The 19,609-nt window shown below is 42.6% G+C and overlaps 1 protein-coding gene across 1 annotated transcript in view; it reads left to right on the top strand.

Annotated features, from left to right (window-relative positions):
• The window catches only part of LOC126244582 (discoidin domain-containing receptor tyrosine kinase B-like), a 457,485-nt gene that overhangs the window by 25,147 nt on the left and 412,729 nt on the right, over window positions 1-19,609 (top strand). The gene's annotated exons all lie outside the window — the stretch shown is intronic.

The following is a 19,609-nucleotide window of genomic DNA, read 5'->3' as shown; positions in this document are numbered from 1 at the left end:
TCCTCAACGAACAACTGCAGATTGCTGCCACCCTGTCTGCCAGATCATTTGTATTTACAGAAAATAGCAAAGGTCCTACCACACTTCCGTGGGGCACTCCTGATGTTACCTCAGTCTCCCATGAAAACTCGCCGTCGAGGACAACATACTGGGTTGTATTACTTAAGAAATCTTCGAGCCAGTCACATATCTGGGAGCCTATTCCGTATGCAAATACCTTCAGTATGACATCGGATTATCGTTAATATAGTAATATTCTTAATAATATATGAAGCGACAAAGACGTATTCACTGAACAGTAATTTCGTACACTTGCAGCACTACATTGTTTCGGCAGTCCAGTTTGGTGTTGAACTGTCAAAGAATTCATTGAAAATGTAGTGTGGTTTTCGACGTAGATTGTGCGACATCCTTCCTCAAAATTTTACCATCGTTCTTAGAAATTTTATCACTTCCTATTGCATTTAATTTGGTAAGTAACTGAACAGTTTGATAGGCACTGCTTGTAAGCCGTCTAGTGTCATTGAGAATTCACAGCTTGGCATGCCTATGATTTTCTTTATTGCATGTTTTATAATTGTGAATACCACTCCTGTAGCTGCATGTTTAATGAATTTCCTTCATATAAACGAGACAATTGAAAACGTATTGCTTGAAAATTGTCATCGCTCGTGAACGTGTGAAGATCGGTTTGCAGTGTTACAGATTACCGCTTGATGTTACGATCCTTATTGTCTATTATGGAGTAACGGTACTATCTTGCTGCCTGTAGAGTGGCTCTGTGGTAATAGGCCGTAGCTGATACAGATGTGAAACAGATTTTAGCAACTACTGAACAGTTATCACATGCTTCAGTTTTCACACGTATGTCGACTCGTGAGAATCTGGCACACACACGTGCTGTGTGTTCATGCTAAGTGCGTTCTCTGTCCACCGTGAAAACCAACCGCCAAACGGCTTAGGTATTCTTTTTCAATAAGGCAATGTAATAGTTTCTGCGTTTATCATTCGCTGATTTTCATTTTGTTTATAACGAACCATTCATCTGTCACATCAAAAAAAATCTGCTTTCGCTTCAGACGTATGTAGTGTATTGATGCCTTTCGACTACAAACTGTGCCATCTGCAAATTGCAAGAACAGTCCATGAGAGCTTAAATCAATTACTAAAATTAAGAACCGGATGGGTTCCAGATGCACACGGCATTCCAACTTCTGTTCACATGATAGTGCTCGATGGGGTGATACAATCAGTCGTCCGTTTTCTAAATAAGATTTGAGCTTTCCCAGAGCCGTTCTGATTGCTGTTCAAAGTCGCTATTCCTAGGTCACACTAACTCACTCTGATACTTTGTGTAGATGGTACCTTTCTTCGTTTGATCTTCTGATGACTGCTATTCGGTAAACAACACCATCTGCCGATTTAACAAGACTACTCAGATGCTTTCCAGATCGTTTTTGTAGATTAAGGTTATGTTGTAGGATGATCGGCAACTAAAGCTTTATGAAATATGCTTACGCTAAGACGTATCATAAAGGAAGAGAACAGTACATTTTTCACGAAAAATCACCAGGAGAGCTGTGTGCAAGACGAGGACTGCATTTATTTGTATCTGACCGAAAATGAAGTATTTGTAGATTTCAAAAAAGCATACGACTCGGTAGATAGAGAAACACTACTGAAAGTATTGGAAGAATTTGGGGTCGATAAGAAAACAATTCAAATTATCAAACAGACGCTAACAAACAGTAAGGCCAAAGTTAAATTTATGGGTGAAATTTCAAGGAAGTTCGAAATTAAAACAGGTGTTAGACAAGGTGATGGTTTATCCCCAATCCTCTTCAACTGCGTACTGGAAAAGATATTGAGAATATGGAAAGAAGAACTCAAAGGCACCAAGAATGACATGAGAATTGGAACAAAAAAAGAAAAAAATAGAAGTGGACTGTTTAGCTTTTGCAGACGATCTGGCAATAATTACAGAAAACGAAGAAATAGCTCAGAATTACTTGGAGAAACTACAAGAAGTTTCGGCCAGAGCTGGACTGCAGATTTCATTTGAAAAAACCGTGTATATGTCTAATCATAGAAATAACAAGAAAAATCTTATTACTAAATACGGCAATATTAAGAGAGTAGAAAAATTTAAGTATTTAGGTGAAATAATCCAAGTGAATGGTTTAGACAAGTGTGCAAACCAGGCGAGAGCAAGGAAAATGGAATTTGCTTTTCAAAAAACCAAAGACATATATAACAAAAAAAACATTTCGATTCAAGCTAAATTAAGACATTATAAAACTGTCATTAGGCCAGAATGCCTGTATGCATCGGAGTGCCTAACTCTTAACAAAAAGGGGGAAATAGAAAACATGGAAAGGAAAGAAAGGAAAATTTTGAGAAAAATATTAGGACCGAGAAAGATTGGAGAAGCGTACAAGCTAAAGAGTAATAAGGAAATATACAAAACTATTGAGAAAGTGAGTGATGCAATGCGTAAACGCAGACTAACGTTTTATGGTCACCTGTCGAGGATGGATGGAAACAGACTAACAAAAAAGTGTTTGAACATAGTAACAGGAACGAAAAAACCAACAATAAATGGATACAGATGGTGAAAAAGGATTTGGCCTATTTTAATGTCACCCGTGAGTCAATCAGGGACAGGAAAAAGTTTAGACAAATAGTGAACGAAATTAAGTGTTTTCCAGAAGAAACGAAACTAAAGAATAATAACAGGAAATGGTTGGAAGAGCGGAGGAGGAACCATTCGAAAATGATGAGGAAATATTGGGAAGAGAGAAAAAAGATCAAAAAGCCGGGCAAGTGAATTGTTGGACGTGGTCCAAAGATGGCCGAAATCGAAAGAAGAAGAAGAAGAAGAAGGTACATTCATATTTTATGTGTCATGACATATAGGAGAAAAGCAGGTGGCTCTCCACTGGAAATGGAAAAGATAACCCATTTGCTTCCCTGCCTGAAGAGGTAACTTTCGAATACTACGGAAGTCTGAGAAGAGACCTGGACGCCTAAATGATAACAAACTCTGTCTTCAGTACAATGCAGATTCCACAGGAGTTCTTCTAAAATAGAGAAACGGAGAGATTTGACGCACATGTTGTTTGAATGTGGACCTTTTTCAGTAACTCTGAAACTGAATAGCAGCTATTCTCCCATCTAGAGTAATTTTGGGTTTGCAGAGTTGTTCGTCCAATAATGATGTTATAGTCACGACATAATTTGTATATTTCGCATAATTAGACTATAGGGCCAAAAACGTCCACGTGAGGAGTTTACGATTAAATATACAACTATGTCCTGGAAAACGTTGGTCCTTCATTGCCAGAACAAGAAAGTTTCCTATTGCTCCGGTACCTTGACTTTCTTGGGCATTCTATTAAATTAAAGCTTCTTTTAAACTATAAAAGAAGGACATATCGGTGATAAGAGAACAACTGTCTGCTCTGGAACTGTGTAGAAGTGTACTGGAGAGAGCCTTTTGGTTTGTATACAGGGTGACCATTAGTAAAACCAACAAACTGCAGGGACGTAATACTGGCTAGAAATGGATCAAAAAATGTCCAATGAACAAGTGTCCGGGAACGCATCGTTGCCACGGTAAATGGGCTGACGAATGACAGTTCCTCTGGCCACGTGCCGCGTGTTCCTTGAGTGTTGCGGACTGCGAGATTGACGCAGCGTACTGTAAGCAGCACGGTCCGGTATTCATGTCGGGAACAAGCCGAGATGGTGTTCGTATACGGCCAAGTAGAGGTAAATGGTTGAGAGGCAGCATGGCTGTACCAAGACAAGTACCCTGACACACACCAACAACATCACACATTTCGAGCCCTTTTTGGGCGTTTCTGTGATCTTGGGTCCTTTCAGACAGACGAACGAGCAGGGAGGCGGCGGGCTGTGAGTACACCACGTTTTGAGAACCAGGTTCTACGGGATACTGAGACGAACCCTAGTACGAGCTCCAGGCAAGTGCCCCGCCAATATGGTGTAGTCTAAAGTGTGCTCACGTGTATCCTGCATGACAACCGGCACGATCCGTATCACCTTCAAGGAGTGCAATGATTATCAGCAGTGGACTTCCATTTAAGGAAAGTGTTCTGTGGAAGGTTTGGCACAAGGCCATCACAATTATCGAATTACTGTCATCAGTCCTCTTTACTGACAGAGCAACCACTACAAGCACTGGCATCATCAGTCTGCATAATCGCCATCTGTGGGTTACAGGCCTGAGAATGGTTGAGGCATTTATGAGTATCAGTTCAGCATCAATAACTGGGGACGGATTCCTGGCAACCAAGTACTTGGACCGGTTATAGTTCCACAATGTCTTGATGGATGAGCGTACCTAGATTTCTTGCGGAACATCCTGCATGGGCTGCTTGAGAATGCGCCTTGGCAGTACGACAAGTTATGTGGTGTCTGCATGACGGAGCAGCATCTCACTTCCGCATTACAGTTCGCTAACACCTCAGCAGCGTTTTCGGCGGACATTGGATAGGATGCGGAGACCATGTAGCATGGCCTGCTAAATCACTGGATTTAAACGCCTACAATTTCTACCTCTCAGGGCATATGAAAAGCTTTGTATGTGTTGAAACAGTTCCTGATGTACAGACCCTTCAATAGCGTGCTGACGACGCTGATTACGCTGTTCGGAGTGAGACCGGAACGTGCGAAAGAGTGGGGCAATTCATGATGCGAAGTGTGAACTGCATCCCATGGAGGCCAGTTTGAACGTCTGTTGCGACATGGATGCGATGCAGCCCTGTACTGTTCCGGGTCGATTTGTTGTCCATTTCTGGACGCATGTTCACAGGACCTTTTTTCCTTCATTTCCAGCCAGGAATCCGTTACAGCAGTTTGTCGGTGTTATTAACCTTCACCCTGTATAGTGACTATCGCCAGACTGTTTACAAAGCGTGACCTCTGAAAACATCTACATCCATACTCTCCAAACGACTGAGAAGAGTTTGGCAGAGCGTACCTTACGCTATACCATTTACTACTGTTACTTCCTGTTCCATTCACGTATGGTGCGCTTTAATGATTACGTAAAACCCTCTCTGCACACTGTAATTAGTCTAATCTTGTCTTCGCGATCACTGCGGGTGCGTTTCACAGGGAATTGTGGTGTAGTCCTAAATTCATCACTCGAAGTTGGCATCTTGAAATATTGTTAGTAGGCTTTCACGGGATAGTTTGCGTCCGGCACTAAAGTTTGTCCCGCACGTCCGTGACTATCTTTCAATGGTCAAACAAACCTGTGACTATTGTGTCAATCTAACGTGTTCACTTTTAGTATCGCTTGTTAGTTCTATTGGGCACGGATGCCAACCAGCTGAGCAATATTCTATGAGTTTTGTATGCAATCTCCTTTGTAGATTGACTGCATTTCCGAAGTACTCTACCAATGGACCGAAGTCTTTTATCTGCTTCACCTATGACCTTATGTGACAGTTTCATTTCAGATACCTACAGACTGTTACATCCATGTGCTCGTACGACTAGAACGATTCTAGTTGTGACTCAATGAATTTGCAATAATTGGATAATGCGTTTTTTCGACTTGTGACCTAAAAAAATCTTACATTCCTGAGCATTTAAAGCAAATGAGCAATCTTCTCAACACTTTGAAACATTATCTAGATTTGGCTGAATATTTACGCAGTACTTCATTAGGGATAACTGCATCATCGGCGAAAAATTTGGGGTTACTATTGATATTGCATGTGCGATCATTAACATATTTCGACAGGAACAGCAAGGGTCTTCACACACTTCCCTGGGCACACCTGAACTTACTTCCATACCTGTCGATGACTTTCCAACGAAGATAAAATGTTGCTTTCCCCTTATCAAGAAATTTTTAACCCTGTCACGAAATTCGCTCGAAACCCATACGATAATACTTCCGATAATCATAGGTGTGATACTGAGTTAAAATATTCTCACAAGTCAACAGATATTTCATCGTGCTGTTTACCTTGATTCACGGCTTTCAGGACCTCACGTGAGAAAAGCACGAGTTGAGTTTCACATGATCGATGTTATCGGAATCCGTGGTAGTTGGTAAGGAGGAGGTCTTCTATTCGAGGTACCTTATTATATTTGAACTCAGAACATGTCCTAAAATTCTACAATAAATGAACGACAAGGATACTGAACGTAAGTTTTTTTTCACTTCTGCTATCCTTCTTATCGTCGTGTGTGGCCTGTATATTTTTGCAACCACTACGCACAGCATTTTGTCAGAGGGAGCAACGAATTATCACGGTTAAAAGAGTGGCGAATATGGTATTAATTCTGATACGGGTTCAACCGGGCCCTGAAGCTTTGTTCATCTGTTTGTCAACACCGTTGTAACTAAGCTTTGTTTCATCTGCTTGTCAACACCATTGTAACTAATATTTATATCATGTTTGATTCCATGGGTATGATTGTACCACACTACCCAGATGAAATCTAGAACAGAAAGAAAAGCAGCATCGGTCGTGATGTCATCTGTCTTTTATTGCGTTGCAGATCTAGATTTCAGCTGACAGTGCAGCTATCATCAATGCGTCAGAAGTAGTAATGTAGACTGAACGTATTTACACGACACCCATTCAAATTTATCGCAGCTGAAGGTTCTGCTGAAACTGCTGATGAATCTGTTAATGCGAAGGCGATGTTGTCAAAACATTTCTGTTAACAGGCCAAATGCCAGTACCTCTGAGTCGCCATACAGCGTTGCAGCTCGCTCGTATGAACTGCGAGCATTTCACCTATATGAAACTGGGTAGTAGACTGAATGCGTTATTCTCTCAACCAAGTGTCACTTGATTGATTGCAGAACACAGAGAGACGCTTACAAAAGGGCACAGTCCAAGGTTGTAGCCGGTGGCTATCACGGGAAGGATGCGAGATTATAATGACCCCGTTACGTGTTGCCAAGTTAACTGCGGCAATGTTCTTAGTATGTGCAGTGTGCCCATACAGAAAAAGCAAACGTTTCTTGCATTTTATCGATTTTACAGTTTTGTAAAGTGCCCGAGCCAATGCGAAAAATCTCACTTCTGATCCAACCAGTGTCTGAGAATGTAAATTTAGTTCCTGGGGGTGCTCTTACTGAGAGCGCAAATTTAAACCGGACACTTTTAAAAATAAGCACAGATGCCACGAACATCCCGGCAGCGCTCACTCAGCACACTTCCGTAGTGTTGATTCCGCTTTCGGCACTTTTCATTGCACCAACTTGACGTTTTCCCTTTCGTCCTAATATTTTCCGATGTTACGGAATGGTGGAAAGAGCAGTTTCATCTACGTTTGTGCAGCATCTAATTTATTTAAATCAAAAATATTTTGTAGTATATTAAAAAATAAATCAACTATTCCTTGCAACATCCACGAGCTCTGGCGACAGAGCTGCCGTAGCGATATTTCAGGTTGAAGAGACGTAAATTTGTAATACCAACTGTCGCCAGCCATTTTCAACTCCCGGTTGAACCTGTGGGGTAAGTTGTTCGCTTCCGCTATTTTAAGCGCTAGGTGTCGAATGTAATGCCTCGTTAGTCTAAAAAAAACTTTTTTCCAATGTTAATTGGTCTTCTTTTAATTCTTTAGGAAGATCGACACTTTTTCCAAAGGACTATTTATTTTCTACTGCGTTAATGTTAACATCGTCAATACGCCTTTACAAAGTGGCTTTCGGAACATCATACATGCAGGTTGCACAGTTCGCCATTTCTGTTGGAAGTTAAGGTTCTTTCCGCTCTCTCTTCCTCCCAGATACCGTATTTACCACGTTTTTGGCTGTATCTTTAAATACAAGAAACACTGTGGTAAGTAAAAGCTTCATTGATTACGAAATAGGAACTGTAGTTCCAGTACTCGTAGTAATAATAGATTTAAGTATTACCTAGAAACGTGCCAAATTCGATTTCAATCTTATTGATGCAAAGGCGAAATGAAATACGAAATAATGGACGTACAAAATTTGAGTGTAAAAGTCATCTCTTGGCAGCCCTGGAGTCTTTTATTGCACGTATAATTGTTCGAAGTGCACACAGGGTAAATACGATATTGTTGTCACTGTTAAGCATTATTTAAAGGAGGAATTATTGTCTCATCTGTGTGCTTTGGTAGATCAGTTTTTGAATCTTTCCTTGTTAATCTACTTTATTAGACACAGTTCCTGCGCTTTCGTCAGTGTCTACAGTACAGTTCCATAGCGCGTGTTATTTCTCTGTGTAGTGTAGTTTTACACTGCCTTTAGCGTGGATAGGGACTATGAGTACTACATGCGGATGCAAGCAGAGTCGACGACACTTCGCTCTCAGCTCCAGGTTGTGTTCTTCGGTTACACATATTGACATTGCAGTGGATGGGCGTCACTGTTATTGACCGGCCGTGGGGATACCACAGACGTCCAGCACGACCCACGAGTCTACCGATCGGTCCTTACCAGTGGCCAGTCCAGTTACTGCTCACATTGAGGTTGAGCCCTCACCTGTGGTCGAGTTGGGAGGTCTCCTAGGGGCGTGAAAGACTGCAAAAGATTCCCCAGGTGGCCTCCGCAATTAGTTTGACAAACAGATTCCAGGTGCAGTCTGTGGCTGACAATGGTCCTCAGCCAGATGGAGTCGCTTCTCCTGTTTCAGAGAAAATCTGTCAGCCTGCAAGTTGCGGGCAGTCACAGACGGAGGAATTATTTGTAGCTGTGACCACCAACGTTAGACGTATTATCGAGGACCTTCAGCACATGGCTGTCAAGGAGGGGAAGAAAGCCAATGTGTACTCCATTTGCATTCCAGGTGGAATCATTAGAGACGTGGAAAGGGTCCTCACGGATGCCATGGAGAGCACAGGGAGCAGCCAACAACAGGTGGTGGCTCTTGTCGGAAACAGCGATGTGTGTCGCTTTGGATTAGAAGAAATTTTCTTTGATTTCAGGCGCCCATCAGAAGTGGTAAGGGTTGCCAGTCTTGCTTTCCAGATAAAAGCAGAGCTCATCATTTGCAGCACAGTCGCCAGGATCGATTGCAGACCTCAGGTACTGAGCGAAGAGCAGGGTCCGAAACAGAGGCTGAAGCGGATCTGTGACCATGTAGGCTGCAGACTCCTCGACTTGCACCGTCCGTCCCTGGTAGCTGAGTGGTCAGCGCGACGGCATGTCGTACCTAACGCCCTGGGTTCGATTCCCGGCTGGGTCGGTGATTTTACCCTCTCAGGGACTGAGTGTTGTATTGTCCTCATCATCATGATTTCATCCCCATCGACACGCAAGTCGCCGAAGTGGAGTCAACTCGAAAGACTTGCACCAGGCGAACGGTCTACCCGTCGGGAGGCCCTAGCCACACGGCATTTCCGTTACCGTGATATAATGGGGTCCCGGGTTCCGCCAAATAGATCATGAGTCCATTACATGCAGGAGGCGGGTCTACACGAGTAGGGGAAAGGGGGGGGGGAGCTGTGTAGCGTGGACTGAGGTTAGAGGGCCTCAGGGAAACACAGGAGGGCTTCAGTCTCAAAGGGTACAGGTCGAACACAGGAAGAACGTAGATACGGGAACCATCGGTATAACAGTTGTAAATTGCCGTAACTGTCTATTAGCTCGAAGCGCTAATAGAAAACACCGATGTTCAAATCGTTACAGGCATGAATGCTGGCTAAAGTCAAAGATAAGTTCAGCCGAAATGTTTGCGAAGGACGCTACGGTGTTCCGAGAGTATAGGCTAAATACAGTTGGCAGTGACGTGTTTGTTGCTGCTAGAAGTAGCGAAATTGAAGTAGGTAGTTCGTGTGAGTTAGTGTGGGTGGATTTCATTCTTGGTAACCGGAATGAAATAATAACTGGATCGTTTATCTGATCTCCTAATTCAGGTGATATAGTTGTTGAAAGGTTCAAAGAAGACTTGAGTCTAATTTCGAGCACGTACCCGACTCATACAATCATAATGGTGACGACATCAGTTTATCCTCGATATGTTGGCGAAAATACATATTTAATCGGGAGGCACCCATGAAATAACATCGGAAATTGTGCTAAACGCATTCCCTGAATATTATTTCGAGCAATTAGTTTACAAGCCCACTCGAATACTAAACACTTGTGGAAACACACTTGACCTCTTAGAAACAAATAATCCTGAGGTAATAACGAGGATCTAAACGGAAACAGAGATTACTGAACACAAGGTTGTCGTAGCGAGGCTGAGTACCATAACTCCCAAATCCACCAAACATAACGGAAAATATATTTATTTAAAAAATCAGATAAAATTTCGCCTGGTACCTTCCTGAGAGACAATCTCCACACCGTCCAAATAAACCATGTAAGTGTTGACCAGGTGTGGCTTGAATACAGTGATATAGTATAGACAGCAATTGAAAGTTTTATAGCAAGTAAATTAACAAACGACGGAGCTAATCCTCCTTGAAACACTAAACGGGGCAGAACACTGTTACAGAAACAACGAAAAAAAGCGTGCGAAATTTAACCAGAAGCAAAACCCCCAAGGTTAGCTACCCTTTACAAAAGAACGAAATTTATCCGACTCCAATGCGAGATGCTTATAATAGTTACCACAACGAAACATTGTCTCTAAACTTGGCAGAAAATCCAAAGAGATTCTGGTCGTCTGTAAAGTATGCTACCGTTGCAATCAATGCCTTTCCTGTGCGACAGCAAAGGAAATACTATCGAAGACAGTGTTGCTAAAGCAGAGTTACTAAACGCACCCTTCCGAAGCTCCTCCTTCAAAGACGACGAAGTAAATATTCCAGAATTCGAATCAAGAACAGCTGCCAGCATGAGCAACTTAGAGGTAGATAAACTCGAATCCGTGAAGCAATGTAAATCACTTAATAAAAGAAAGTCTACCAGTCCAGTTTGTATGCAAATTACACTCTTTTCAGAGTATGCTGATTCAAAAGCCCCATACAATCATATACAACGCCTCGCTCGACGAAAGATCAGAACCCAAAGATTGGAGCTTTCACAGTTCACGCCAGTATTCAAGAAAGGCAGTAGGAGTAATCCACTAAATTAAAGGCCCGTATCATTAACGCCGATTTGCGACAGTATTGTGCAACATATATTGGGTTCGAACATTGTACATTACCTCTAAGGGAACGCTGAATTGACACATAGTCAACACGGATTTGGAAAACATTGTTCTTGTGAAACACAACTCGTTCTTTACTCACACGAAGTATTGAGTGCTATCGACAAAGGATTTCAGGTTGATTCTGTGTTACTAGAGTTCCAGGGGGGTTTTGATACTTTACCTCACAAGTGGTTTGTAATCAAATTGCTTGCTTATGGAAAATCGTCTCAGTTATGCGACTGGATTTGTGATTTCCTTTCAGAGAAGTCACATTTCGTAGTAATTGACGGAAAGCCATCGAGTTAAACGGAGGTGATTTCTGGCGGTCCCCATGTCCTCTGTTGTTCCGTACCCATATAACCGATTTCGGAGACAATCATAGCAGCCGTCTTAGATTGTTTGCAGATCATTCAGTCGTTTATCGTCTAGTAAAGTTATCGATAGATCAAAATCAATTCCAAAACGATTTAGATACGATACCTCTATAGTGCAAAAATTGGCAATTCACCCTAAATAATGTAAAGTGTGAGATCAACCACATGAGTCATAAAAGGAATCTACATCGACATCTACATTTATACTCCGCAAGCCACCCAACGGTGTGTGGCGGAGGGCACATTACGTGCCAGTGTCATTACCTCCCTTTTCTGTTCCAGTCGCGTATGGTTCACGGGAAGAACGGCTGTCTGAAAGCCTCCGTGCGTGCTAGAATCTCTCTAATTTTACATTCGTGATCTCCTCGGGAGGTATAAGTAGGGGGAAGCAATATATTCGATACCTCATCCAGAAACGCACCCTCTCGAAACCAGGCGAGCAAGCTACACCGCGATGCAGAGCGCCTCTCTTGCAGAGTTTACCACTTGAGTTTGCTAAACATCTCCGTAACGCTATCACGGTTACCAAATAACCCTGTGACGAAACGCGCCGCTCTTCTTTGGATCTTCTCTATCACCTCCGTCAACCCGATCTGGTACGGATCCCACGCTGATGAGCAATACTCAAGTATAGGTCGAACGAGTGTTTTGTAAGCCACCTCCTTTATTGATGGACTACATTTTCTAAGGACTCTCCCAATGAATCTCAACCTGGTCCCCGCCTTACCAACAATTAATTTTATATGATCATTCCACTTCAAATCGTTCCGCACGCATACTCCCAGATATTTTACAGAAGTAACTGCTACCAGTGTTTGTTCCACATAATATATTCATACAACAAAGGATCCTTATTTCTATGTATTCGCAATACATTACATTTGTCTATGTTAAGGGTCAGTTGCCACTCCCTGCACCAAGTGCCTATCTGCTGCAGATCTTCCTGCATTTCGCTACAGTTTTCTAATGCTGCAACGTCTCTGTATACTACAGCATCATCCGCGAAAAGCCGCATGGAACTTCGGACACTATCTACTAGGTCATTTATATATATTGTGAAAAGCAATGGTTCAAATGGTTCAAATGGCTCTGAGCACTATGGGACTCAACTGCTGAGGTTATTAGTCCCCTAGAACTTAGAACTAGTTAAACCTAACTAACCTAAGGACATCACAAACATCCATGCCCGAGGCAGGATTCGAACCTGCGACCGTAGCGGTCTTGCGGTTCCAGACTGCAGCGCCTTTAACCGCACGGCCACTTCGGCCGGCAAAAGCAATGGTCCCATAACACTCCCCTGTGGCACGCCAGAGGTTACTTTAACGTCTGCAGACGTCTCTCCATTGGTAACAATATGCTGTGTTCTGTTTGCTAAAAACTCTTCAATCCAGCCACACAGCTGGTCTGATATTCCGTAGGCTCTTACTTTGTTTATCAGGCGACAGTGCGGAACTGTATCGAACGCCTTCCGGAAGTCAAGGAAAATGGCATCCACCTGGGAGCCTGTATCAAATATTTTCTGGGTCTCATGAACAAATAAAGCGAGTTGGGTCTCACACGATCGCTGTTTCCGGAATCCATGTTGATTCCTACAGAGCAGATTCTGGTTTTTGCAAAAATGACATGATACTCGAGCAAAAAACATGTTCTAAAATTCTACAACAGGTCGACGTCAGAGATATAGGTCTATAGTTTTATCGCATCTGCTTGACGACCCTTCTTGAAGACTGGGACTACCTGTGCTCTTTTCCAATCATTTGGAACCTTCCGTTCCTGTAGAGACTTGTGGTACACGGCTGTTAGAAGGAGGGCAAGTTCTTTCGCGTACTCTGTGTAGAATCGAAATGGTATCCCGTCAGGTCCAGTGGACTTTCCTCTGTTGAGTGATTCCAGTTGCTTTTCTATTCCTTGGACACTTATTTCGATGTCAGCCATTTTTTCGTTTGTGCGAGGATTTAGACAAGGAACCGCAGTGCGGTCTTCCTCTGTTAAACAGCTTTGGAAAAAGGTGTATAGTATTTCAGCTTTACGCGTGTCATCCTCCGTTTCAATGCCATCAACACCCCGGAGTGTCTGGATATGCTGTTTCGAGCCACTTACTGATTTAACGTAAGACCAGAACTTCCTAGGATTTTCTGTCAAGTCGGTACATAGAATTTCACTTTCGAATTCACTGAACGCTTCACGCATAGCCCTCCTTACGCTAACTTTGACATCGTTTAGCTTCTGTTTGTCTGAGAGGTTTTGGCTGCGTTTAAACTTGCAGTGAAGCTCTCTTTGCTTTCGCAGTAGTTTCCTAACTTTGTTGTTGAACCACGGTGGGTTTTTCCCGTCCCTCACAGTTTTACTCGGCACGTACCTGTCTAAAACGCATTTTACGATTGCCTTAAACTTTTTCCATAAACACTCAACATTGTCACTGTCGGAACAGAAATTTTCGTTTTGATCTGTTAGGTAGTCTGAAATCTGCCTTCCATTACTCTTGCTAAACAGATAAACCTTCCTCCCTTTTTTTTATATTCCTATTAACTTCCATATTCAGGGATGCTGCAACGGCCTTATGATCACTGATTCCCTGTTCTGCACTTAGAGTCGAAAAGTTCGGGTCTGTTTGTTGTCAGTAGGTCCAAGATGTTATCTCGACGAGTCGGTTCTCGGTTTAATTGGTCGAGGTAATTTTTGGATAGTGCACTCAGTATAATGTCACTCGATGTTCTGTCCCTATGCTGATAAAATTTATGTGAAATGTATTCCAAATTTTCTCTCAGTTGTTCTGCCACTAATGCTGCTGAGTCGGGAGGTCTGTAAAAGGAGCCAATTATTAACCTAGCTCGGTTGTTGAGTGTAACCTCCACCCATAATAATTCACAGGAACTATCCACTTCTACTTCACTACAGGATAAACAACTAACAGCGACAAACACGCCACCACCAGTTGCATGCAATCTATCCTTTCTAAACACCGTCTGTGCCTTTGTAAAAATTTCAGCAGAATTTATCTCTGTCTTCAGCCAGCTTTCTGTACCTATAACGATTTCAGCTTCGGTGCTTTCTATCAGCGCTTGACAGTTTACAATTACAATACCGATTGCTGCTTGGTCCCCGCATGTCGTGACTTTTCCCCGCACCTTTTGAGGCTGTTGCCCTTTCTGTACTTGCCTTAGGCCATCTAACCTAAAAAAAACCGCCCAGTCCACGCCACACAACCCCTGCTACCCGTGTAGCCGCTTGCTGCGTGTAGTGGACTCCTGACCTATCCAGCGGAACCCCAAAACCCCACCACTCTATGGCGCAAGTCGAGGAATCTGCAGCCCACACGGTCACAGAACCGTCTCAGCCTCTGATTCAGACCCTCCACTCGGCTCTGTACCAAAGGTCCGCGGTCAGTCCTGTCGACGATGCTGCAGATCGTGAGTTCTGCTTTAATCACGCTAGCGAGACTGGCAGTCTTCACCAAATCAGATAGCCGCCGGAAGCCAGAGAGGATTTCCTCCGATCCATAGCGACACACATCATTGGTGCCGACATGAGCGACCACCTGCAGATGGGTGCACCCTGTACCCTTCATGGCATCCGGAAGGACCCTTTCCACATCTGGAATGACTCCCCCCGGTATGCACGCGGAGTGCACATTGGTTTTCTTCCCCTCTCTTGCTGCCATATCCCTAAGGGGCCCCATTACGTGCCTGACGTTGGAGCTCCCAACTACCAGTAAGCCGACCCTATGCGACCGCCCGGATCTTGCAGACTGAGGGGCAACCTCTGGAACAGGACAAGCAGCCATGTCCGGCCGAAGATCAGTATCAGCCTGAGACAGAGCCTGAAACCGGTTCGTCAGACAAACTGGAGAGGCCTTCCGTTCAGCCCTCCGGAATGTCTTTCGCCCCCTGCCACACCTCGAGACGACCTCCCACTCTACCACAGGTGAGGGATCAGCCTCAATGTGGGCAGTAGTCCGATCGGGGGATGCGTGGGACGAGCTGGCCGTCCCCGACAAACCCCCATCCGGACCCCCACAGTGATGCCCATTGTCAACGGCCTCAAGCTGTGTGACCGAAGCCAACACTGCCTGAAGCTGGGAGCGATGGAATGCCAACTCAGCCTGCATCCGAATACAGCAGTTGCAGTCCCTATCCATGCTAAGAACTGTTGTGCAAAGAACGTCTGAACTAATCTAGAGAGAGCACAAACAAATCGACACAAAACTTAAACGGTTATTAAAATACAAGATTGCCTAGTAAATGCAGTAATGCTGCTATTTGCGCACTGCTGACACACTGCTCGGCGGCGGAAGGAGACTACGCGATTTTACACTATTCAGGTACTAAAACGCGATGCTACAACTCTCAAATACTATAATACGCCCGAAATTTTTGAATTAAGCAATGCAAGTACCAAAAACACGCAAAGAAATTAAGAATTAAACTATGTAACAAATAAGTGAGGCAGCTGCTTATCCAACGGCGGCAGGGATCACAATCTATTAAACGTCGGTTACACAATAAATAAATCAAATCCAAAGGCCGAAAAATCAACTAAATACATTGTAATTACAATTAAGAACACCTTAAATTGGAAATAACACATAGAAAATGTTATGGGGAAGGTAAATCAAAGACTGCGATCTCACGAAATTTCAAATTTCGGTTACCAACTTCCTCCTCTGAATGGGAAAATATTGATGTAGACCTACAGAGGGAGAAAGGATCATGATGAATGAAATCAGGGAAATCAGACCTCATACGGAGGGATACAGGTGTTCGTCTTTTTCCACGCGCTGTTCGAGAGTGGAGTAACAGAATTATTGTGAAGGCGGTTCGATGAACCATCTGCCAAGCATTTAAGTGCGATTTGTCGAGTAGCCATGTACATGTAGATGTAGACGTACAGTGAAAGTTTCAGTTTAGCGCCGTTACACGATTCAGCCATCATTCATGCCCAGGTTTTACTGCTCAGTCAAATTTAAGAAGTGGTCCAATAAACGAGGTGTTGTTGCCCTACACATCGATCAAGTCCTTAGTCTTCTATTTTCTTCAGTGAGCCCGTTATAGCTGTAAGTATATATCAGTACTCTGCCAATCTTCTTGAATAACTTTTTTTTTTTCTGTGCAAGCCATTACGTCACTTCTGTTTTAAAAAACCTATTTCGACAAACTCGAAGAACTTTTGCATGGTCGCTAAGAGCGAGGTTCTTTCAATGTTCATCGAGGTGGCGCAGTGGTTAGCACACTGGACTAGCATCGTGGAGGCCGACAGTTCAAACACGCGTCAGGCCATCCAGATACAGGTTTTCCATGATTTTCCTAAATCGCTCAAGACAAATGCCGGGATGGTTCCTTCAAAAAGGGCACGACCGATTTCCTTCCTCATCCTCAAAACAATCCGAGATCGTATTCTGTCCCTAATGACCTCGATGTCGACGGGACGTTAAACACAATCTTTCTGCCTTGTCCTTGCAATTTTCTCTTTGGATACAAGTTTTAATACGCCATTATTTAAAGCAGTTAACTTGAAATTCATTCCAAAGTATCATATATAAGAGTTACTCAAATAAAATTTAGAGCTTGTGGAAGGAAAACGGATGAGACTCAGGGATGAAAAAGTGCTAACTATTGTCGGCCAGTCAGTGCATTTGTTCTAGAATTCCTCGCACGGTGATGTGCATGGCGTGCGAGGCAGAAAAGCTTCATGATGTGCACCTCGCACTGCGGCAAAGGCGAAATGAAATACGAAATAATGGAAGAATAAATATTGAGTATAAACGTCATCTCTTCGCAGCCACGAGGCGTTTTATTCCAGCTAACATTGTTCGAACCGATGTTTTATTTATTTTACTAGCGAGCAGTGTCCTGTTACATTGGCGTAATTAAATTCGCAGCGTGACTCGCGGACACATTGCCATGTTGGGTTTCCGCCGTGCGTTACACGAACACGACCTCTGCTGTCATGTTTATTGCCCTATCCGCAAGCGCTGCTGAAGAACCTGTGGGCTCCGAATGCAGTTGAACGTTCCTGCCGTGCCCATCGGCAATTTTTTTTTCTATTGAAGCTAGTAAGGTACTGATGTAGAGCTTCACCTGTTTTGCACACAGGAGCTCCCTTTGTGATAAAAGAGTGAGCTATCGTAGATACAATAACATAACGTCGGATATAAATTCTATGAAATATGGACGTATTAACTGTAACTCAGTTGAACATCATTTTTATGTTCTTCTTTTTAATGCCGTATGTAGAAAAAAAAGGGTGAGAGAGAGAGAGAGAGTTGGACCACTCTGTCATCCGAGTAATAATTTGCAGGACTTTTACCTAAGACATTTCTAATAATAAATAATAAAGTTCACTGCAGTCAAAACTAGCGTAAATATTACTCCGGCTGTACATTTCTGTGGACTGTGACTAAACATTTCCCTTGTTTCGCGTGTTTATGTGTGTTCCCGTCACTCGTACTTCACAATTACTTTTTTCTTCTGAATGTATACAACATATACCACGATGAAATAAGATCTTTCCTCATAAATCCAGTTGTTAACATAATTCATTTAGTAATGAAACTGTTTAATCATATTGCAACTATATGTATTTGCAGTAATAAATATGATTTTCAGCTAACGTTTGAATATAGTTGTTAGGATTAATTTTTTCCGTGTGTATGTGCTGCATCACTGCCAAAATCGTTTATGAATTTTAATTTTTGTCGTTTTCTTCATTTGCCTCTACAATGTTTACAGCAGGGAACTGTTACGTGAGAGAAACCTTGTGAATTGGGGGTCCACTACTGTGTAATGTTTATATCCCTTCCGGGAAGGGTTCTAGGCTTTCCATATGGTTTAGCTAACGGAATATGCACAGTACAAATCGACGTGCTAAAATGACTGAATGCAGTAAAAACGGCGTTTTACATTTGTAATTATTATAAACGAATGTACTACTGGAAACATTATGATATACCGAAGAAACATTCTGTTTCATTTACACATTTGGTGTTGTACCTAACGTTATCAGTAATATTTTTCACATATACGTAAATAGGTAATTACTCGATATCGGAACAAATGTTTTTGATGTTCATATCTGCTTACAAACAACTGCAGTTTATATTTTATGTACATAAAAGAGTAAATTTCGAACACATGTAAACACTTACTTCCACTGTCAAAATATCACATTATTACTATAATCATTTTACTAGGAGTAAAGTCAGTGAAGAGTGTAAGCAGTTTTGATAGCAATAATGGTGGTAACCACTTTCGATGCATGTCTAAGATGGTAGAAACATATACCTACACTGGATGATACTGCCTCACAAGGAACGCCTTGTGTGTGAGTTCGAAAGCTCAATCTTTAGTAAGGCTCACTTAAAAGTGTTAACATCTATGGTAGGAAAAATTTTAGCTGCTAATGGTTCACCATACGCATCAGGAGTACGACAGAAAATGAGTATCCCGGTGGTGCGGAGATCAACCGTCTATGGGATGTATATACTACACTTCACAAAATGGACACAGTCCACATTCATGAAATGTTCAAATGAAATTATTAACTTGCTCCATGAACACCAAATGAAAAATGATGGGCACAGTGATCACAAAGCTTCGCACCGTCAGCTCCTTGTGAGTTACAAATCGTGCAGTGCTTTCAGCTAGCAACCACTCTTACAGAATGCATGTAGAATCATATTGGTATAGCAGCGTGATAAGAACTGATGGAATGTGATGGCATGCAGCCGAATGCGAATGCAAATCACTCTGTCGTGGAGCTTATCGTGAAACCATCTATCTTTTAAGGCGTAGCTGTAGATAGCGCGATAATATGTTTTACAGGTACGGAAAAAACGAACTTCCTGATGCTGAATTTGTCCAGTGCTCCCAAGTTTTACCAACTGCATTGTCACACACTTTTCAAGAGGGATAGTTTGCTCTGTAGGAGTCTGATTTCATACGCAGACCGGGAATCAAGCAAAAGGAAGGTAGTAGAAGTAAGCCACAAAATTACAGGTCCATATCATTAACGTCTATATATAGCAAGATTTTTGAATATATATTGTGTTCGAACATCGTGAATTACCTTTAAGAAAACGGTTATTGACACACAGTCAAAACGGATTTAGGAAACGTCTTTCTTATGAAAGAA

This window comes from Schistocerca nitens, chromosome 1, assembly GCF_023898315.1.
Source record: "Schistocerca nitens isolate TAMUIC-IGC-003100 chromosome 1, iqSchNite1.1, whole genome shotgun sequence".
NCBI classification, from domain to species: Eukaryota; Metazoa; Arthropoda; class Insecta; order Orthoptera; family Acrididae; genus Schistocerca; species Schistocerca nitens.
Note: the sequence above shows the minus strand (reverse complement) of the source record. Positions and strands in the feature narration are given on the sequence as shown.